Source organism: Aptenodytes forsteri, unplaced genomic scaffold, assembly GCF_000699145.1.
Source record: "Aptenodytes forsteri isolate BGI_AS27 unplaced genomic scaffold, ASM69914v1 Scaffold142, whole genome shotgun sequence".
In the NCBI taxonomy this organism is placed as follows: domain Eukaryota; kingdom Metazoa; phylum Chordata; class Aves; order Sphenisciformes; family Spheniscidae; genus Aptenodytes; species Aptenodytes forsteri.
In genome coordinates this window covers 3,737,337-3,743,805 of record NW_008794598.1, presented here as the reverse complement: position 1 = coordinate 3,743,805, position 6,469 = coordinate 3,737,337, and the positions used below count along the sequence as shown (strand labels likewise).

The 6,469-nt window shown below is 42.5% G+C and overlaps 1 protein-coding gene across 2 annotated transcripts in view; it reads left to right on the top strand.

The window, feature by feature from the left end:
* Positions 1-6,469, top strand: part of ZC3H11A (zinc finger CCCH-type containing 11A) — an 18,777-nt gene that overhangs the window by 474 nt on the left and 11,834 nt on the right. The window contains exon 1 of one of the 2 annotated variants that reach the window (XM_009272800.2): positions 73-5,404. The exons of the other annotated variant lie outside the window; for it this stretch is intronic. The gene's annotated coding sequence lies outside the window, so the exon portion shown is untranslated. Of the gene's footprint in view, positions 1-72; positions 5,405-6,469 lie in introns of those variants that run through there. 2 annotated transcript variants of the gene reach the window in all.

Here is a 6,469-nt window from a genome sequence, read left to right as displayed (position 1 = left end):
CCCGCCCCCCGTCCCGGTGGTCTCCCGGGGAAACGGAGTCCTTGGGCAGGCTCTGGAGAGGTTCGGTTGGGCAAACTGAAGATCCCAGTGCAGGTGCCTTATGAGCGTACGTTATTTTCAGTTAAAACCTTGTGCCTTCCTTTTGTAGCAATGCGTATAAGGGGCGTGCTGTAATGTAGTCATCTGACAAATTGCTCCTCCGTTCCCCAAAGGAACTGCCTTCAGGATCTGACTAACTCTGGATGCACCCGGTTGTCATCTTAATTTCTCCTTTAGGTTGTTTAAAACAACCCTATTGGGTGACGTTTGGTTTTGTTCTTAAGAATTGAGTCTCAGAGGTTTCTGGTTTCTTACATTGATGTTTATAATGAAAGTGCAAAAGTGATTTTTACTGTTGCAGGGATCCATGTGTGGAGCCTACAGATTGTTCCCAGAACTGGTGCTCTGGGATGCACGCTGCACTCGGAGATTGAGCTCTGGGCCATACGTTCAAAATAAAACACTGTGTTATTTGATTGTAAAAAAGGAGATCTCCCGGGGATAGGGGATTTTGAAACGATAACAGAACCACCGCTGTGGCACGTGGTTGAATTGGACACACGTTAAGCTGGTCAGGCTGAACAGATAGGCTGAATTTGTTGCTGGATGGCCAGGTGTTTCAGGAGAAAAGCTAGTCTAGAGAAAACTTTCTCTTGCTGTTGCTTCTCATCTAAAATGGCACCCTTCCAAATGGCTGCTTCCAGGGGAAATTGACTCTTTTTGAGATTTAATAAAACATTTCAGCAAGGAAGATGAATCACCATAGTAAATTGCTGCCAGGCCCCGGTGTTGATTTTAGTAGAAAAAGAATGAGTGCCTTTTCTTTTCTTTAAGTATGCCTGTCTCACCCAAGAGTAGATGTAGCAGCTTTAGCAGTCCCCTTACTTTGGAATTGATTCTCGATGCCCATTCGGACATCGAGGAGGAAAAGCTGGTGGACAGAACGATAGAGGAGAGCCACCCACTAAAAATGTAGGAAAGAAGGGGTTATGCATTAAGGGAAAGCCACTACATAGAAAATTGGTGCTATCTAAAAATCTATTAAGGATCTGGGACCTGCAGATACTGCTGCACCTGAGTGTGCTGCAGTCATGCCTGTTGCCACTGAGCAAGATGGAGAGAGCTTCTTCATTGAACGCAGTATGTTAAAGCATGCACTGTTGCCTGGAAGAAGAGCAAAGACTTCCATTATGTGGAACTTTGGATCTGTGGTTCACCTGGTGTGCCATATCCAGCATACGGTTTTTAAAAAAAATCAACTGTGGCAAGCCAGGTACTCATCTGGGGACACTGACTCTTTGGTGACATCTCCAAGCAGAGCGTTGTGTACATTGGGCCGCGGCTAACAGCCAGGTGTCTCAGCTGTAAGCGCTGTAGGGAGGGTGAACATGCCTGTAACGTGTCTGTCAACCATCTCCCCAGACAGGAGTTTTAGCAGTGGGAGTTCGACGTATGTTCTCAGCTCTTGTGTCAGCAGTGACAGCGTGGCAGAGCCAGCGGGCTGGTTTTTCAGCTGGAAGAGGAGGAGTGGACTGCAGATGTGCCCCTGTAAACAAGAGCTGTCAAAGAGATTTGCCGTAGATGTGGGTCGTACCAGTGTAGCCGTTGCAGCTGCAGCAGTAGTGGATCCTGGAGCGTCTGGAGAAGATAGGAGTTTTCTTCACGGAAGCGATACTGTCAAAAGCCTTTTGATGCCAGAAATTAGACAAACGCATCTGTTGTCTGGAACTTCTCAGTTGACCCTCGGTATACCTGGCACGCTCCTTGCAACGTTTAAAAAGTGTGTTGGGCAGGGCAGGGACTCGCCTTGGCGCTTCCACGTTGCAGCAACACTTGCAGATCACGCGTCCTGCACACTGGGCCAGGACCTAAATCTGATGGTGCTGTTGATAACCTGAAGCTCGGGAAGCACTTCTGGATTTTTCTACTGTTCCACATGAATTTTTGCCCCATGAAGGTGACGTATTGAGCTATTTCTTTTCAACGGATAGGCTTAGAGCCAGTTGTGGTTTAACATCTCCAGGCTTGGGTGTTCCTATTCCATCTTTGCCTACTGAGCAGGTGCTTGGTAGGAGAAAGGACATAAATCTTAACCATGGGACTCAGACTCTCAAGTACATACTGCTGTGAAGAAGTTCAGATATGAAAATGCACTTAAATAACAGATAAACAGAGGTATTATAAAATTGATTACTGAAGACATTTATGCCAACTTGTTCATACAGATTGTGGCGCTAGACAGTCAGTTCCCATCTATAATGTGACTATACAGCATTGTAAAAGAAAAGTTTTTCATACCTTTGGAGAAAGCACAACACAAAAATGCACATTTAACTATTGATACGTAGACCCTGAATGAACCGTGGACTACTTGACAGTGATGGCCCAAGGTTATCTTTTGATACACTGCACCAGCAGAAGTCCCCTTTTAGAAAACAGGCAGCTCCCTCCCACTGGCTTTGCTAAAACTTCTGCAGTAGGAAGCGTCCTACAAGAACCAAGTTACCAAACTGATGTGTGGCTTTCCCTTAATCCCCTCACCCCTGGCTTTCCAGCTTCCGACAGCACTGCCGACGCTGTGTGCGCAGTGCTAGGTGCCAGCTGCAATGTTTTACATATATTTTAAAATTAATGAATCAGGACTTTGAGCACGGGAGCACTGAGAACAGGTTAGCGGGTGCTTAATAGATTTGCTTGCTCATTCTGCTGAGGCCCATCAAATTCTTCAGGAATTCCAGCATTCAAACCATTTTCCACAGATCACTTGAAGCAGGAAATAGCTGCTCAGTGAATCTCTTTCTACCTTTTATATGTTAAAGTGACTTCAAAACAACAGAAAGTGGAGCAGCATCCTCCTGCGAGGGAGAATGGGACTATTCTCAGGTCATTCCAGTGGTCCCAGATGTCTGATGGGTGCAAGATTCTTGGCCTGCAGGTGGAGGCCAGTGGGGAACTACAGTTCTTAGTCAAGTGCTGCCATCAGTCACGTCCTTGTGGCTTTGCAGAGCATGTGGAAAGACTTTCAGATCAAAGGTGTCACTGTCCCTCTTGGACTGCGAGATGGGTGAAATATCTTAGGCTCGAAACTGATTTTCTAGAGAGTGGTGTGCTCAGATCTGAACACTTTTTGCCTTGGCCACTTTACTAGATCCCTGCTTTAAAGGTTGCTTTGAAGAACTCCTCCTGAGTCTTGATGTGTCAAGCTAAAGACAAGTCTGTACTGAAGCAGCGTCTGATCTGATGAGTGCTTCAGTACGAGGTTATTCTTTGACAGTTACAGAAACACCAGGCCAATCAGCCCTTTCAGGAGCGGATTGATTTGCCTCTCATCTTAAGGAAGAATGTCCTAATTCAGGTCCCTGAAGTGGCACATCTTCAAGTAGAGTTGCTCCAGCCGGCAAGGGGCAGCTCTGCCTCACGGCTGTGGTAACTCACGGCTCTGGCTCTCAGAGATCACGACGCAAGGTGACCCTGACTCAATGGCAGAGGAAGCGGAGATGATCATCTGCTTTAACCTTTGCCTTCTTGGCTGGCAACCTTGCAGTCTTTGCTCTGAGTGGGTCTTGAGTGCTGTAACTCCCAGGCTCAGAACATGTCCCCAGTCCAGGTTTAGGCAGAACGTGACAGCTAGAATTGACTAAAACAAATGTAAAGACTAGAAATTATGACTGTTCTGCTTCAGCTTTGGACAACTTAGCTTTAGATTTTGATACAGAGAATGAGATGTGTTAGCAAGAGGTTCTCCTGTGCTTCAGACGACGTGATGATGTGTGGTTTACGTATGCATCATAACGCACAGTTCTATATGTAATTTGTGACATCTAGCGCGCGCTGCACTTTCAGCCTGTGGAATGTGGTAACAAGCAGGTGAACCAGCAGCAGCTGTTTTGCAGCTGGGGTAACGCTGACCGATTGAAAAAGGGGGTTAGAACGTGGAGTGCCTGGTGCTCTTCCTTCCTTGTCATCTTACTTTACTGTCCTAATAAGCAGGGGTGTTAAGCATCTTTAGTATTTTTGTAAGAAATTAAAGGCACAAAGTAGACCAGCGAGAGAGACTGTCCAAGTGAAATATTTTGTGCTTTGTAACCAAAAAGTACCCATGGGTAGGTGCAATAATACTTCTCTCATGCATTTGTTGGGGTGCAAAAAACTTCTGTTCCCTCCTTGCTCTTCGGTACAGGACAAAGGCAGGTCAGCGAGCTGGAAAGTTAAACCAGGGAATAGGACTGTTTCTTCGGTACCGAGAAAGACAAGCTTGTAAAACAAACTAGACAGACTTACATTGTACTATTTATCTTCCCTTAGCAAAGGTAAAGTTTGTGGCATTTGTTGGCGTGTTTTTCCTGACCCCTAGCTACTGCATCTGTAATTATTTATTTTTGTTTTTACAAAATGAGTTCAAAATCTCTCAAAACAAAAACTTTACTAGAGTTCTGGAGAAAAAAGAAGCATTTAAAATTCTTATCAGCTTCCATCAGAGACCTGCTGAGTGCACCAGAGTTACTCATTTTTATTCAGACTTTCAGGGGTTAGTTGGGTTGATTTCTGTTTAGCACTCAGATTGCCATGTTAACTGATACCAGTTTAAAAAAAAAATTTTTTTGAGTTAACCTTTTTGAAAATGAAAGGACTTTTATGGAGTTTAGAACTCTGAGGGGTTTTGGGGTTTTTTTTGTTTGTTTTGTTTTAAAGTTTTGCTTTTTTTACCATTCCTTAAACAAGATCCATTCAAATTCTGAACAGCTCTTGAAGTCTGCTCAGGAATATGGAAGGCCACAAGCAAAACGCTGAGCTGCTTGGACATTCAAAAGAGCTAAATCTGAGGGGATTTCTTTTTTTCCCCCATGGTGGTGGATGTAGTAATGTTGCATTATACAGGTGTCTCTCACTTCCTAGGAAAAAGAAGTGCTGCCTTCTAGACCGTGAATTCCTTCTGATTTGTATTTGAATGCCTCTGCTCAGCAAAGCAGTGGTCCTTAATTGCCATCTATTTAAGCTTGTGCAAACTGAAGAAATCGTGCTTGAAATTTAATTTAACTATCAGTGGTGTTGGTAACACATTTGGAAAAATGTTTCTTGTCAAATTTCTACGTGGAGGAGCACCAGGAATTTTTAGAAGTAGATGGATAGGAATCTGTATGACACAAAGTCTGGTTTTGAAGGTGCTAAAGGTCAAAAGTGAATAGTCACATCGATACTGAAGAAGGGAAGAAAACCTTGCACTTAACTACTGTTTTTACTCCCTTTGTCAAGCAGTCAAGAAAATAATAACTAATATGAGAACCCAACTTTTCCTCTCTTTATTTTAGATTTGGGAAAATTCCCTGCCAAAAAAAAATATCCTGGAAAATTCACTAGTGTTTGTGTGAGTAAAAGGTTCCAACCTTTTATTGTTAATTTGTAAGAACTATTTCATTCAGTTTTGTCCAAAAGACTCAGAAATACTTCGCACAGAAGTGTGCAGCATTTTAATGAAAGGGGTCAGAATCACTTTAATTTGAACTTTATCTGGTCTGGTTGCAGGTTTTATGGCATTTAGTATCTTTAAAAAATTAAGAATCGAAGTATCTGACTTCACATCAAAAAAACCAAACCTGCTTGTGGCTGAATAAAATCAGTTTCAGCTCTGGTGGCACCAAAAAATGATCAGCTGTTGAATTGGACCTAAGCCATCTTTTCAAACCTTCCGTGATCTTTCAGCAATGGATAATGATGGATATCTGGACTAGGGAACAGCATGTGATGGCAAACTTGTAGTATTTGCTCCGATGTAAAAAGAAAGCAAATTATTTCCTAAAATCAAAATAATTCAAAATTCTTGGTATCATGCAGCCATGCCACTTGCAAAGTGAGCATTTCCCTGCCTCTCAAAGCTTGCTGTATCCTTGATCTGCTGTCTTCCTGCTGTTAATTGATTGCAACTCTACGTGTCTGATCAGGGCTACAAGTTGGTCTCGATATGGATATCATACAACATATACTGTGCACGCTTGTGTGTATAGATATGTTTATACTGTATGCATGTACATACGTATGCATATTTGTGTGCTGGCCCCCAAATCACTCATGTTATAAAGCATCAGCCTTGAAGGCGTATTCAGCAAAATATTATGTAGATCTTTCATTTTTTGCCAGTTCCCTCAAAATGAGAGACTTTTTATGCAGTCTTATGTGGCAAATAGCCCAAAATTCTAATTTTTACTATCACACTTGCTGACTTTATTATCACTCACTCTTGGTGTGTGTATAAACACATATGTGTATGTATATACATATTTGTGTATTTATATGCACAAGTATGTTTTTACTGTGCAGGTAATAAAGATGGGGGAAGGTTTTTGTGTTTTCTTAATAGGTGAAGAAATCTTGAAGACCAGAAATTGCAACTTACTGAATTTTAAATTAAAAAAAAAAAAAAAAAAAAAAATTT